The sequence below is a fragment of the Neoarius graeffei genome, chromosome 1 (assembly GCF_027579695.1).
Source record: "Neoarius graeffei isolate fNeoGra1 chromosome 1, fNeoGra1.pri, whole genome shotgun sequence".
NCBI classification, from domain to species: Eukaryota; Metazoa; Chordata; class Actinopteri; order Siluriformes; family Ariidae; genus Neoarius; species Neoarius graeffei.
Window position 1 is genome coordinate 23,678,898 of NC_083569.1, and position 13,706 is coordinate 23,692,603.

Below are 13,706 nucleotides of genomic sequence, written 5' to 3' on the forward strand. Positions count from 1 at the left end.
CACAAGATAACGCGCGATTTCATAAGACTCTTTACTGGCTGTTTGTGCTTTCTGTGGCGTACAGTACGTTTGTAAATGTTATGCGCTCTTTTATCATCGTGGGAATTTATTATAGCTCTAAATAAATATTGAAGTTTTTTTAAAGAATCCGTATAACTTTATTTGTACGCCCGTATACTACGTTTATTGAATCAAATCCGTATAAAATACAGACATTCCGTATAGGTTGACATGTATGCATCTGAATGAAATAAGGAAGAGAGATAAGAGACAGAATTAAATTAATTTTTAATTTTTTTCACTGACATTAGCTAGATAGCTAACGCAACACTGTTACATCAATTAATATAACTTTTAACTTTGGTTGTTGTCTCTCATTGCTCATTCAGTGGTCTTCTGAGGACTTTCAAGCAATCTTCGACGGAGGCAGGGGCAAGCACGTCCGTGACGATGGCTTCTGCTTTTGTCTGACCACATGCCATCATCTTCGCAATGTCGGAGTCCTGATACATCGTTGCAGCTAGCTTTGTGCCACAATCTCCTGCCCGATATGATATTGCGTGTTGGGCAGTGTGATACACACTCGTCACCTCTGCCGCAGTCACTCTGTCAGCTAGAGAGTCGTTTTTAGGTCGGAGGAAAGCATCCATAGATTTCGACGTTTCTTTCTGTTGCACACGTTTCTTGTGAGTCTCCGAGAGCCTGTGTCGTTTCAGGGCTACTGACATTTGTGCGAGTAATTTAAGTCTCTGTAGTTTAATAATCTGCTTGTTAACCGACATGACCTGACCTGTTACTGTTCACAATCGATTGCCTCGGGCGTGCTTCGGTGTACATGCAAGTATCATATACCGTCGGGAAGCTTACATTCTCCTCTTGTATATATAACTAGTCGTCGACCTCTTCCACAATGTGCTCAAATCAAATGTGGGTTATGTTTCAGAAAAAAACAAAAACAAAAGCTTGTGAAAAATGTACTCAGAAGCCTATGCAAAGAAGAGAGGTTCTCTGATCTCCTTCTCCTCTCGATTGAAAAAGACATACCGATAAATCACAATGAGGTCATTAATATCTACAGGGACATGGCCCCCAGAAGGTTACTGCTTTAAGGCCCCTGGAATGTTAGGCTTCTACCTTATGAGAAGAAGGACTGATTTTTATCATTTTGTCCATTAGGCTATTTACTTATTTGTTCAAAGTTCAGGTTTCACTGTTCAATGTTAAATCTTTAACAATAAAAAAGCCTAATAATGCACCAGTGTTTTATTGCTTTGCATGTCTTCCAAGCCTATGATAATGTGAATGACAATTTTGCTGACACAAAAGAAATGGCAATTGCATATCACTTTCACCAACACAGGACACATAGCTAAGTACTTACCTTCCTCTTAGTACGTTAATTTTAATTCTACATTTCCATATTTTGGAAAGGACCGGGGGGAAAAAATAATGCACTTGCTGCCCTTTTTCTGACTTTGAGCCCCTGCCCCTCTATAATCCTGTGCACGTCCCTGCTTGTTTGTATTTTTGTCTTGTTTTCTTTTGTTTTGATATATTATTATTACCTATATTATTTAAGGTTTATTTTCTAATTTATTGGCATTTTACGTGTTCTTGTTGCAAATGCTGTTTTGTTTTTCTTGTTATCTGCTTATTTATTCATTGTTTGTTTACATGTTTGAAATAAACCATCGTTATCATCATCACTGCAACCGCACTTGCTAATTGACACGGTAGCCAAAAGGGCGGGCTATTTTCGCGGCCACGCCCCCAGAGTGAATATTCATGAGCGAACTGGGCGTGGTGTTTCGCCCAGTGGAAACCTACAGTAACCCTTTGTGTGCCGCGCACGGGGCGGGATTTTTTTTCTTCAGTCAGAAATACTGGTAGGGACACGCCCATACCGCCCACACCCAATTCTACACCTGTGTTGTTGAGCATGGAGAAAACCAGAAAATAGGGAAAAAGTTAGGGCAGGCAAAATAAAGATTTTTTTTCTTTCTTTTTTAAAATACGGTAACCATTCCTAAATCTAGTATAATACCACATGAGCGTATAGAATAAAAGAACCAAATTCCTATTTTAATTCTCTACTGTAAAAAAAAATATATATATATATATATATATATATATATTAACTTAACTTAAAGAGTGTTTTTTGTCAAATTCGTATTTGTCAAATAAGAATTAAAAAATCATTTTTTTGAGCAAAGGCATTATTCCTGAAAATACTACAATATCAGGTTGATAGGAGCAAACCCCCATTCCAGCTCCCTGTTCTAAAAAAAAAATAATCTGCTTGATATAACATTTTCATTTACAGAACATATCAGATATTAAATTGATAAGAATAGATACCACACTTGACCTTAACCAAAAGGCCGAAAAGCAATAACTTACGTTGAACTCGTTAACATTTCTCTCCCATACCGCCCACACCCAATTCTACACCTGTGTTGTTGAGCATGGAGAAAACCAGAAAATAGGGAAAAAAAGTTAAGGCAGGCAAAATATATTTTTTTCTTTTTTAAAATAAGGTAACCATTCCTAAATCTACTATAGTACCATATGAATGTATACAATAAAAGGAACAAATTCTTATTTTTATTCTCTACTCTAAAAAAAAACATTTATCAATTTCATTTAAAGAGTGTGTTAAATAAGGAAAAAAAAGCTTTCTTGAGAACAAAGACAGATATACTATAACATTAGATTGGTATATGAAAAGAGCAAACTCCAGTCCCAGCTTCTTACTCTAAAAAAAAAAAAAAAAAACACCTGCTGGATATAACACTCTCGTTTAAAGAACAAACCAAATATTAAACTGATTAGAATAGATACTACACTTGATCCTAACCAAAATGCGGAGAAATTATAATTTACTGCAGCTAATGGCTTTAAATATACCACTTCCACATATTAAAAACCAGAAAAGTAAACACAGCTAGACTCACAATGTACAGTATGGCCTTTTTCCCGAAAATTACTCGACCCAGCAGAATCACCTCACACGGAGCCACCCTCATTGACAATATATTCACTCACAGTTTTAATGACAATTTAGTAAGTGGACTATTGATAAATCATATCGGTGATCATTTACCAGTTTTCTCAGTTTATGAAACAAAATTTGGGAATAATAAACCAGAAAACACAAAACTTTTCAGACAACTTAGATCAGAGGAATCAATTAACACTTTTAGAAATGACTTGCTGGCACAAAATTGGGATGAAATATACCGACTAAAAGACATAAATAAAGCATATGAGGAATTCTTGAGGATATTTATATCATTATATAATAAAAATTGTCCAATTGTTCAATAAAGTAAAAAGTCAAACATACAGTATGTCCATGGATTACAAGGGGTTTACAAAATGCCTGTAAAAAGAAAAATACATTGTATAGAGAGTTCATAAAGCAGAAAACTAAAGAGGCAGAGGATAGATATAAAAAATATAAAAATAAACTAATATTATAAGGGCTGCTAAGAAAGAATATTATAAGAATTTATTAAACGATAACAGAAATAATCTCAAAGTAATTTGGAGCACTTTGAACAGTATTATAAAAAATGAGTCAAGATCTTTAAATTATCTAAGGTACTTTCTTAATAATGACAAAGATGAATATAATATGGATGTGGTAATTAATAGTTTCAACCATTACTTTGTAAACATAGGACCAATCTTAGCAGAACAAATCCCAGGTCCAGGAGCATCTGTTGAAAACCTGAGCAATTTGATAGACAAAAAATATTTTTCAATGTTCCTTACAGCAGCGGAAGAAAAAAAGTTGCTTTCATTTACAGAACATATCAGATTAATAATAGATAACACGCTTGCGCTTAACCCAAAGACCGAAAAGCAATAATTTACTGCAGTCAATGGTTTTAAATATACCACTTCTACATATTAAAATCCAGAAAGGCAAACACAGCTAGACTCCGCCTCCAACAGCTGGATCCTTTTGAAGAGAGACATCGCCTTGTAGAGTGTATGTGGCGATGCTTCCATGCAAAAAGATAAATAGTTCTAACACTTTATAACCAAAAATATTCAGCTCTGCCAGAGCAAAGCCTACAAAAATACGTTCAACTTGTTAACATTTCTCTCCCATACCGCCCACACCCAATTCTACACCTGTGTTGTTGAGCATGGAGAAAACCAGAAAATAGGGAAAAAGTTAGGGCAGGCAAAACAAAGATTTTTTTCTTTCCCTTTTAAAATAAGGTAACCATTACTAAATCTACTATAATACCACATGAGAGTATAGAATAAAAGGACCGAACTACTATTTTTATTCCCTACTCTAAAAAGCCCATTTATCAAATAAGAAAAAATAAACTTTTTCTAGAACAAAGATAGAGGAACTACATCAGGTTAGTACATGGAGCCGAAAGAGCAAACCCCTATCCCAACTCCTTGTTCCAAAAAAAATCTGCTTGATATAACGCTCTTGTTAAGAGAACAAATCAGATATCAAATTGATTAGAATAAATATTACACTCGAAAATGGTTAAAATGCGGAAAAATGATAAACTACTTCAGTGAATAGCTTTAAATATACCACTTCCACATATTAAAATCCAGAAAAGTAAACACAGCTAGACCCCGCCCCCAACAGCTTGATTCTTTTGAAGAGAGACATCGGCTTTTGAGGCATGTAGGAGATGCTTTAATGCAAAAAGATCAATAGTTCTAACATTTATTGACTAAAAACGTTCAGCACCGCCAGAGCAAAGCCGACAAAAACATACTGAGCTCATTAACATTTCTCTCCATGGAAATCTTTAGTAAAAGGCAAAAGATTTATGCGTCAATGAAGAGAAACCTGAGCTGTACTTAACACTGAATCAGGTTAGTGACACTGGATTGGAGGTGCAGAAAGCTGGTAGAGGGTAAGGTGGCCTGGGCCAATCTCTTACACCTTTACAGCTTTATTAGCCATTGCACACAGGCAGAGAAATGTCTGACCAACGAGCTTTTTTGAAAGAAAGATCGATCGATCGATCGATCGATCGATAGATCGATAGATAGATAGATAAGCAAGCGGGGTGGGGGGTGTTGAATTTTGAAAAGGAACAGTTGAGTGCTGTGTGATCTGTCCAATATCACGGGTGTAGGCCTGTAAATTAAATATGAAAACATCAGCTGGAGTTTGATTATTGACAGGAACGCTGTTGACCCCAGCAGTAAGTGCTTTCCATACCACATTTTTTATTGATAAATGAGGGCTATTGCGTCATCCTTGTTAGTATAGTGGACAGTATCTCTGCCTGTCACACGGAAGACCGGGGTTCGATTCCCTGACGGGGAGGCTTTAAAAATAACTTGTGTAGCAGCGGGATGGAGTGGTTTGCACTGTCGCCTCACAGCAAGAGGGTTCTGGGTTTGAGGCTGGCGGGGGCTTTTCTGTGTGGAGTTTGCTCTGCTTAACCCCACAGTTCAAAGACATGTAGCTTGGTTAACATGGGGTGGTGTTGGGCTGAAATGCTCTTGAGCATGTATATATGAATGATCACATTTTGTGTCAATTAAATCTTATTAATAGTAACAGATCTTGATAAATCCAGTGACTATAGACCATTTATGACTATTATAAATTGCCAATGGTAGACCCTCTGATGATGTTCTAATAATATTCTAAGTCTAGTAAAAGTCAGACAAAAAAAAAGTTTTCTGTGTTTTTAGCTTTTAGGTAAATATCAGAAAATTGAGTTAGCTAATTTAATGGATGCCCGCTAACATATCTTTGCGCATGGAGCGTTAGCAAACCTCCCTCGTGATAGTGAGAAATGGCAGCCTGGACTTTTCCATTGGCTCGCGCGCTCGACCCCCAATCCAATGTTGCTTTGGTCGGCCAAAGTTATGAGGTTGCTGTGGGGTACTAAGACTAGACTAAATAACAAAATTAAATTATTCAGACATCCCTAGTCTCCCAGACGCTCTGGGAGTCTCCCCAGGAGCATGTAGACAGAGACATGAAAGGCAGGAGAAACTTGATCTAAGTCTTATTTGGAAAGTTGTAAATTAAATTGTAATGTGGTGCAAGGACAACAAACTCCATCTGAACGTGGAGAAGACGAAGGAGATTGTTATGGACTTCAGGAGAGAGCACACCCAGCATGCTCCACTATCTATCGACGGTGCTGCAGTGGAGAGGGTGAGCAGCACCAAGTTTCTGGGTGTGCACATCTCTGAAGACCTGTCCTGGAACAACAACACCGCATCACTGGCCAAAAAAGCCCAACAGCGTCTGGACTTCCTCCGCAAACTGAGGAGAGCAAGAGTCCCGGCCCCCATCATGCACACATTCTAAAGAGGCACAATCGAGAACATCCTGACCAGCTGCATCACCGTGTGGTACGGCGCCTGCACCGTGTCCTGCTGCAAGACTCTGCAGCGCATCGTGAGAGCAGCTGAGAGGATCATTGGTGTCTCTCTCCCTTCTCTTATGGATATATATAACTCCCGCCTCACCCTCAAAGCCATCAGGATTGCAGGTGACCCCACCCACCCATCTCACAGCCTCTTCAGCCTCCTGACGTCGGGGAGGAGACTGTGGAGTCTCTGGGCCAAAACCAGCATGCTCAAGAGCAGTTTCTTTCACCAGGCAGTCAGGAGGCTCAACTCCCTCCCCCCTTCTGCCCCCTGGCACAGATTCTGCTCGCACACCCCCCTTCAGCATCTGATATGTCATCCTCACAGTTCCCCCCCCCCCCAACGCGCGCACACACACATACATCTCACTTTACCTCGCCCATTTGCACTATTCCGCACTTCCTCACCTTAACAGCTGCTAGTTTGTTTATACTGCTTATTTCATGTTTCATGTTTACCTGCTATACCTCAAGTGCCCTTGACTGTTTGGTTATTTGTACCAATTTATATATGTGTGTGTGTGTGTATGAGTGTTTAGTCTAGTTCATATCTTGAGTGTTTATACTGTTTATATTGTCTGTTTGAGTGTTTAGTCTGTCTTGTTCTTATCTAGTGTTTATACTGTTTATTTATACTGTTTATACTGTTTGAGTGTTTAGTCTATGTCTAGTTCCTTTCTAGAGTGTTTATACTGTTTATATTGTTTGTTTTTTTCAATTATTCTATTTTTATTTATTGCATTGCCAGTTTGCACCGTGGGTCAGAGAGGACTGATATTTCATCTGTGCTGTATGTCGAGCATGTATAGCATATTTGACAATAAAGTTGACTTGACTTGACTTGACTAATGACTGGCTATTGCTGATATGTGGTTTGATATGACATGTAAGTAAGTTTAGCAAACAATTGATTTGATTGATGTAGATTTATGGTGTGAAATGTAAAGAACTATTGTTAATATGTGAATTGATGGTGTGAGATGTAAACAAGTAATGCAAATAATAGTGTAGATTGATGAGATGTAAATAACTATTGCTAATATGTGAATTGGTGGTGTATATTGTGAATAAGTTTTACAAATTACAGTGTAGATTGATGGTGAAACATAGGCTTAATAAGTTAGCAATATGTTCACTGATGTGAGATATAAATAAGTAGGCCATAAGTTGATAAAAATATGTATTAAACCAATGGTGTGATAAATAAAAATGTTTTGAGAGATATTTACCACTGTGAGTGTAAGGGCTCCTCCTCCTTACAAAAGGCAATTAAACCACTGTCTGAACCAATGGGTTTTTGATCGAAATGCTCCGAACGGATCAAACTTTGGTGCACGAACCAGAAGGGAACCCGTTCCCTGTTGGTGGGAAAGGGCTACGTGTAGGTCGGTGCAAAGTCTTGTCGGGTCCATATCTTGTCTGACCAGTAGAGGGAGCGCACATGAAATCACCACCAGTGTCTTGTAATAACTTGGAAGAGGGGGGGCCAAAAATTATGCAAAACCCTGCTCGGACGCTTTGCCTGCCCTCATGGAGCAGCCTACACCCTTGCAGGGTTACATCTCAGCCAGGTAAAGAATCTTATATTTATCTGGCAGGGGCAATACTATGATCAAAAAGGTGGTTTGCACAAAGTGAGGCCTAGCCATTGCCCTCAGGCTGTGCTAACCTTCTCAAATGCAGAAACCTCAACTGCATAATTTCTGATAGTGGGGGACTGTGTTTGTGCTCTCCTCTTTTGCATAAATCTGTTAGAATCAAAGATAGAGCTGTTTGTCTTTTTGAAGTTTTTCTTTTTTTTTTGGTGTTCAGGTGTTTTATATCAAGAGCTACTGCCTGCTTGAAGTTTTTGAGGAGCAAGGAGGGCTGTGCTCTTAAGGTTAATGTGTGGAAAAAATCTCTCTGGTTCTGTGTATTGCTGGGTTTCTGAACACTAGGAAACAGGTTTTGTTCAGGCTTTTTTTTATCCTCAGTACCCAGCTAGCGTTTCCACGAGTTTTGAGCAGGAAATGGTTGTTGAGGATGCACTGTGGATGGAGGGAATTTCACTGGGGTTGTGCAGATCTTTGTGAATTTCTCAAATGCAGGAATATCAACTGTATAATTTCTGAAAGTGGGGGAATGCGTTCCTGCTCTCTCTTCCATAACCCTGACAGAGTCAAAAATAGAGCTGGTGGCTTATCTATCTATCTTTATTCGTCACATGCACACTTCAAGCACAGTGAAATCCATCCTCTGCATTTAACCCATCTGAAGCAGTGAACAAACACACACACACACACACACCCAGAGCAGTGGGCAGCCCAGAGCGCCTGGGGAGCAGTCAGGGGTTCGGTACCTTGCTCAAGGGCACTCCAGCCCAAGGCCGCCCCACTTCAACCTAACTGCATGTCTTTGGACTGTGGGGGAAACCGGAGCACCCAGAGGAAACCCACGCAGACACAGGGAGAACATGCAAACTCCACAAAGAAAGGCCCCCGCTGGCCGCCGGGGTCAAACCCAGAACCTTCTTGCCGTGAGGTGACTGTGCTAACCACTACACCACCGTGCTGCCTATTTATTTATTTCCTTCCTTCCTTCTTTCCCCTCCCCTGACGTTGTGTGCTGGAGTGCAGGTTGCACAATGTGTTTGAAGTCTTATGAAGACAAGTGGGCTGAGGCACCAAAACGCAGCATGTGGAGAAAATGTAGCTGGCTCCGCATGTTGCTGTTATTTTCACTCTGCTTGCACGGATTTCCGACCACCAGGGAACGTGTTCTTGAACGGGTTTAGGTCAGGCTTCTGGGAACCTTGGCATGAGCAAGGGTCTCCATGAGTTTTCAGCAGAAATTTGTCATCAAGAATGCGTCATCGACAGAAGGCATTGCACAGTGCACAGCAGAAGTAAACAGTAGTCCAGAGATGGTGGATCACATTGCTTGCCTGCAAGCTTTGTTCTGTTATTTCTTCCCTGGTGGTCAGAAAGCTGTGCGAGCAGAACGAAAACACCAGCAACATGCGGAGCCAGGTACATTTTCTTCACACGCTGCGCTTTGGTCCCTAAGCCTCCTTGTCTTCATAAGATTTGCAGACATAGCAGATATATGCTTTCTTCTGTAGTGGCTGCCACGTTCGCTTAACACGAGAACGGTCCCCGATTCGAAACCGGGCGGAATCGGTGCTCGTTTTCTTGAACCTGGCGGCGAACAAATGGCGAGCTGCGATCTCTGCTCCGTCCGTGCCTTTTGGAACAGTCCCAAACCGAGACGCTGAAAAAGCTTCACATGTTTTCTGCTGTGCAGTGGTGTCCCCTTTCACCTGACAAGCGAATAGACGCTCGAGCTCTGCTTCCCTTAACGTCCAGTGTAACGGCCAAAGTAGAATTCATATAGATGTGAATTACAATTTATGTTACATGGTATATATATAATTTAATTTGAGTGTGTAATTTCATATAAGTAGTTTATTTCATGATTAAGATGATGAATAATATGTGGCAAGGTTAAAAGAATCAGAATTCATATGTTAAGAATTAGAACTGCCTCACGCTTCTTAAGAATTCTTAGAACAAGAATTAGAACTGTCTCACACTTCTCAAGAATTAGAATTAGAATTCATTCAGCTATATAAGAATGGTCTCGCGCTTCTCAGGGTAGATCTCGAGAAGCCGTGGAAGCGAACAGTTTTTCTTACCTGACTCTCTGACCCTCTGACTCTCTGACTCTCTGATATTGACTCACCGACTCTCTGTATCTTAGAACCTTTGTAATTGTTAAACGAGGATTAAAGTTCAACTTTCAAGACGTTTCAAGTGGATTTATTGCAAGGCACACGGACACTGAGAGTGGAAACAGTTACTTTGGGACAGAGACTTCGTCAGCGTAAGCTATAGCACTTTTCTCAAGGTCTCACTACGAACGAGCCTCTACATTAGTAAGAAAAACTCACTTGACATCGGATTACAAAACGCTGGAGAGGTTCGCTGAAACTGGAAAGAAGATTCATCGAGGGATTTACCGAGGGACTTCTGAACTTTCGCGATCGCGCACTACACTCGTGGCTGGTGATTGACAAGTGGACGTGGCTGCAACGTGACTGTCGCAAGTGGAATCGGAACGAAAAACTGGACCGACGTTCAAAGCAACCATGACGGATGAAGAAGAAAAGACGGTAAGCCTTCCGAGGGAAAAACGTCAGCGTAAACCAACACAACGGTCATTGGAAAATAGTCTGCAGACAAGAATTGACTCCGGAAGAGCAAAGCTAAAGAAACTGACTGAGAAAAAAAATGAATTGCGTGAGTTAATGTATGATGATGCAAACGTGGAAAATATAACAAAGGAATCGTTAACCGAGTATGAAGAGCTGATAGAAGAATTCAGTAAGATAAATGCTGATGTCAAAGACCTGTACAGTCAACTTGGATACATAGAGAATATGAATACAGATCAAAGTGATTGGTTTCAGCCAAGATATGATAAGCAATGCAATTTTGTGCAAGAGGTTAGATCATGGATACAGGATGCAACGCATCGCATAGAAGAGTCTGAAAGAGTGAACAATGAGGTAAATCCTGAAGATAGCATTTCAGTTACATCCAGAAAGAGTAAAAAGACCAAGTCTGTCTCTTCTTCTGTAGCATCATCGGTTCGCTCTGAGCGCTTAAAAGTTGAAATGGAGAAAGCCGCTTTGTTAACCGAGACAGCTGTGTTGAAACAGAAAAGGGCTTTGGAAAAGCAGGAGCTACGGCTCAAAGCTGAAAAGGAAGAGTGGGAGCTACGGCTCAAAGCTGAAAAGGAAGAGCAGGAGCTACGGCTCAAAGCTGAAAGGGAAGAGCAGGAGCTACGGCTCAAAGCTGAAAAGGAAGAGTTGGAGTTACAAGCAAAGCTCGCTGCATCGAATGCAAGATTAGCTGTGTTAAGAAAATATGAAGGCTCAGATGTGTCAAGCGGCTCTAAAGGCAGTAGGGTGGATTCACTGAGGGCTACTCGGAGACAACATGTCAGCTGCAATAGGAGCAGTGGGGCTAGTAATGTATCTCAGCATAGCCATAGTAGTGGAATAGCTGCCGATGCAACGCCTGTTGTGCGACAAGAGCCTGTTACTTCAAAGGGCAATTCTGCAAACACAGACAACCTGGCTTCTGTCATGCAACGCCAAAATGAGATAACTGAGAGTCTAATAAAGCAACAAAAGCTATCTACATTGCCTTCGCCGAATATTCCAGTTTTTAAAGGAGATCCAATGGAATACCATCTATTCATGAGAGCTTTTGAGCATCGCATAGAAAGCAAGACTGAAAACAGCAAAGATCGGCTTTATTATTTGGAACAGCACACATGTGGTCAGCCTAATGACTTAGTGCGCAGCTGTCTTCATATGGACCCTGAATGGGGCTACCCTCAAGCCAAGAAATTATTAAAGGAGCGCTTTGGTGACAAATATAAGATCTCGATGGCATACCTGGACAAGGCTTTAAATTGGCCTACTATCAAGTCGGACGACGCTAAGGCACTTGAAGCATATGCTCTGTTTCTGATCAACTGTAACAATGCAATGTCGGATCTAGAGTACTTGGATGAGATGGAGAATGCTGCGAACATGCGCACAGTTATCTCCAAGCTCCCATACAGGCTGAGGGAGAAATTCAGGAGTGTCGCCATTGACATTCAGAAGAAAGATCGGCGAACAAAGTTCCAAGACGTGGTGTCATTTGTAACCAAACAGGCTGAAATGGCAGCACACCCTGTGTTTGGTGAAATCTCAGGTCAAACAAAGCGCCAACCTGAAAAACCAGCTGGCAAGAAAACCATCATAACGCTAGCCACTGAAGCTAAAGAGCAGAGGGTAGTGAAAGATGTTGCTGGTGCCGAGAACAAGAAAGCTAAAGAGAAGAAACCAAACATGAACATGGCTTTCGTGAAACCATGCATCTTCTGTCAGGGAGAGCATACCATGGAACAGTGCAAGAAACTTCAAAAAAAGCTGCACAAAGAAAAATTGGAATTCCTTAAGAGTAAAGGACTCTGCTACAGCTGTCTTATAGGAGGACACATGAGCAGTGCCTGTGAAGAAAAGAAGAGCTGTGAGATGTGTTCAGCTAAACACCCTACACTGTTACACATAAAGCAGAAACCTAAAGACATAACAAAAGAAGACACTTCAAGGGAGGAACCAAAAAAGGAGTCTTTACAGGAAGAACAAACTGTGGTCAGTGGATTCGTGGATGCAGGGGAAACTTGCTCTCAGATGGGGGCTGGGGGTGTAGGAACCGTCCTCGCCATTGTTCCGGTGAGAGTGAAGGCAAAGAAAGGCAACAAGGTGCTGACCTGTTATGCATTTCTGGATCCAGGGAGCAACGCCTCCTTTTGCACTAACAAGCTAGCCAACAGCCTTAACCTGCAAGGAAAAAATGTGAACATCCTACTTACTACTATGGGAGACCAAAAGACCGTCTCGTGCAAGGTGTTGCCAGACCTAGAAGTCAGCAGTCTGGAGGGGGATGACTTTGTCGGGCTCACTGGTGTGTTTACACAAAGGGCCATACCTGCTAGTCAGGAGAATATCCCAACCCAAGAGGACGTGGATAGGTGGCCACACTTACGAGGTGTACGAATTCCATTGATCAAGGCGGATATCGATCTTCTTATTGGGACTGATGTCGCAAAGGCTTTAGAGCCAAAAGAGGTAATCTGCAGCGTGAAAGATGGACCGTATGCAGTACGTACAGTCTTGGGATGGACAGTGAACGGGCCGCTGCGTGAGAACATCGGAAGCTGGTCAAAGGACGGATACCCACAGATCCAAATTAATCGGATATCGGTGGCTCGACTTGAAGAATTGTGGACCCAGCAATTCAAATATGATTTTCCCGAGAATGCTCAAGGAGAGCAGCTTGAGATGTCAAAGGAAGATCAACTGTTTATGGACAGAGTCACCACATCCACAAAACTGGTTGACGGTCACTACTCTATCGGATTGCCATTGAAGAACAAAGATGTGAAAATGCCTAACAATAGAGCAATGACAGAGCAACGAGCGCTCAACATGAAAAAGAAGCTTCAGAGAAACCAGACGTTCCGAGAGGAATACGTCAGCTTCATGAACCAGGTAATAACCAAGGGATACGCCGTCAAGGTCTCAGACGAAGAGCTTAACAGGAGTGATGGAAAGGTGTGGTTTATTCCACATCATGCTGTCTACCACCCCAAGAAGCATAAACTTCGAGTGGTATTCGACTGCGGTGCTTCATATCAGGGAACCACACTTAACGAGCAACTACTGCAAGGGCCTGACATGACAAGCAGTCTGGTTGGAGTCTTAACACGATTTCGTCAGGAGCC

At 41.3% G+C, this 13,706-nt stretch overlaps 2 non-coding genes and 3 pseudogenes across 2 annotated transcripts; 1 reads left to right on the forward strand and 4 right to left on the reverse strand.

Moving 5' to 3' along the window:
- Positions 1–2,211: 2,211 nt before the first annotated feature.
- On the reverse strand, positions 2,212–2,393 carry LOC132898173 (U2 spliceosomal RNA). Its single transcript, XR_009656462.1, has one exon. It is a non-coding gene; the product is annotated as a U2 spliceosomal RNA (small nuclear RNA).
- A 380-nt stretch (positions 2,394–2,773) lies between these two features.
- Positions 2,774–2,876, reverse strand: LOC132898611 (U2 spliceosomal RNA; annotated as a pseudogene).
- Positions 2,877–4,363: 1,487 nt separating this feature from the next.
- On the reverse strand, positions 4,364–4,539 carry LOC132898806 (U2 spliceosomal RNA; annotated as a pseudogene).
- A 188-nt stretch (positions 4,540–4,727) lies between these two features.
- Positions 4,728–4,842, reverse strand: LOC132895749 (U5 spliceosomal RNA). The gene has a single exon (XR_009655827.1). It is a non-coding gene; the product is annotated as a U5 spliceosomal RNA (small nuclear RNA).
- Positions 4,843–7,966: 3,124 nt separating this feature from the next.
- LOC132896950 (U1 spliceosomal RNA) lies at positions 7,967–8,121 on the forward strand (annotated as a pseudogene).
- The last annotated feature ends 5,585 nt before the right edge of the window (positions 8,122–13,706 follow it).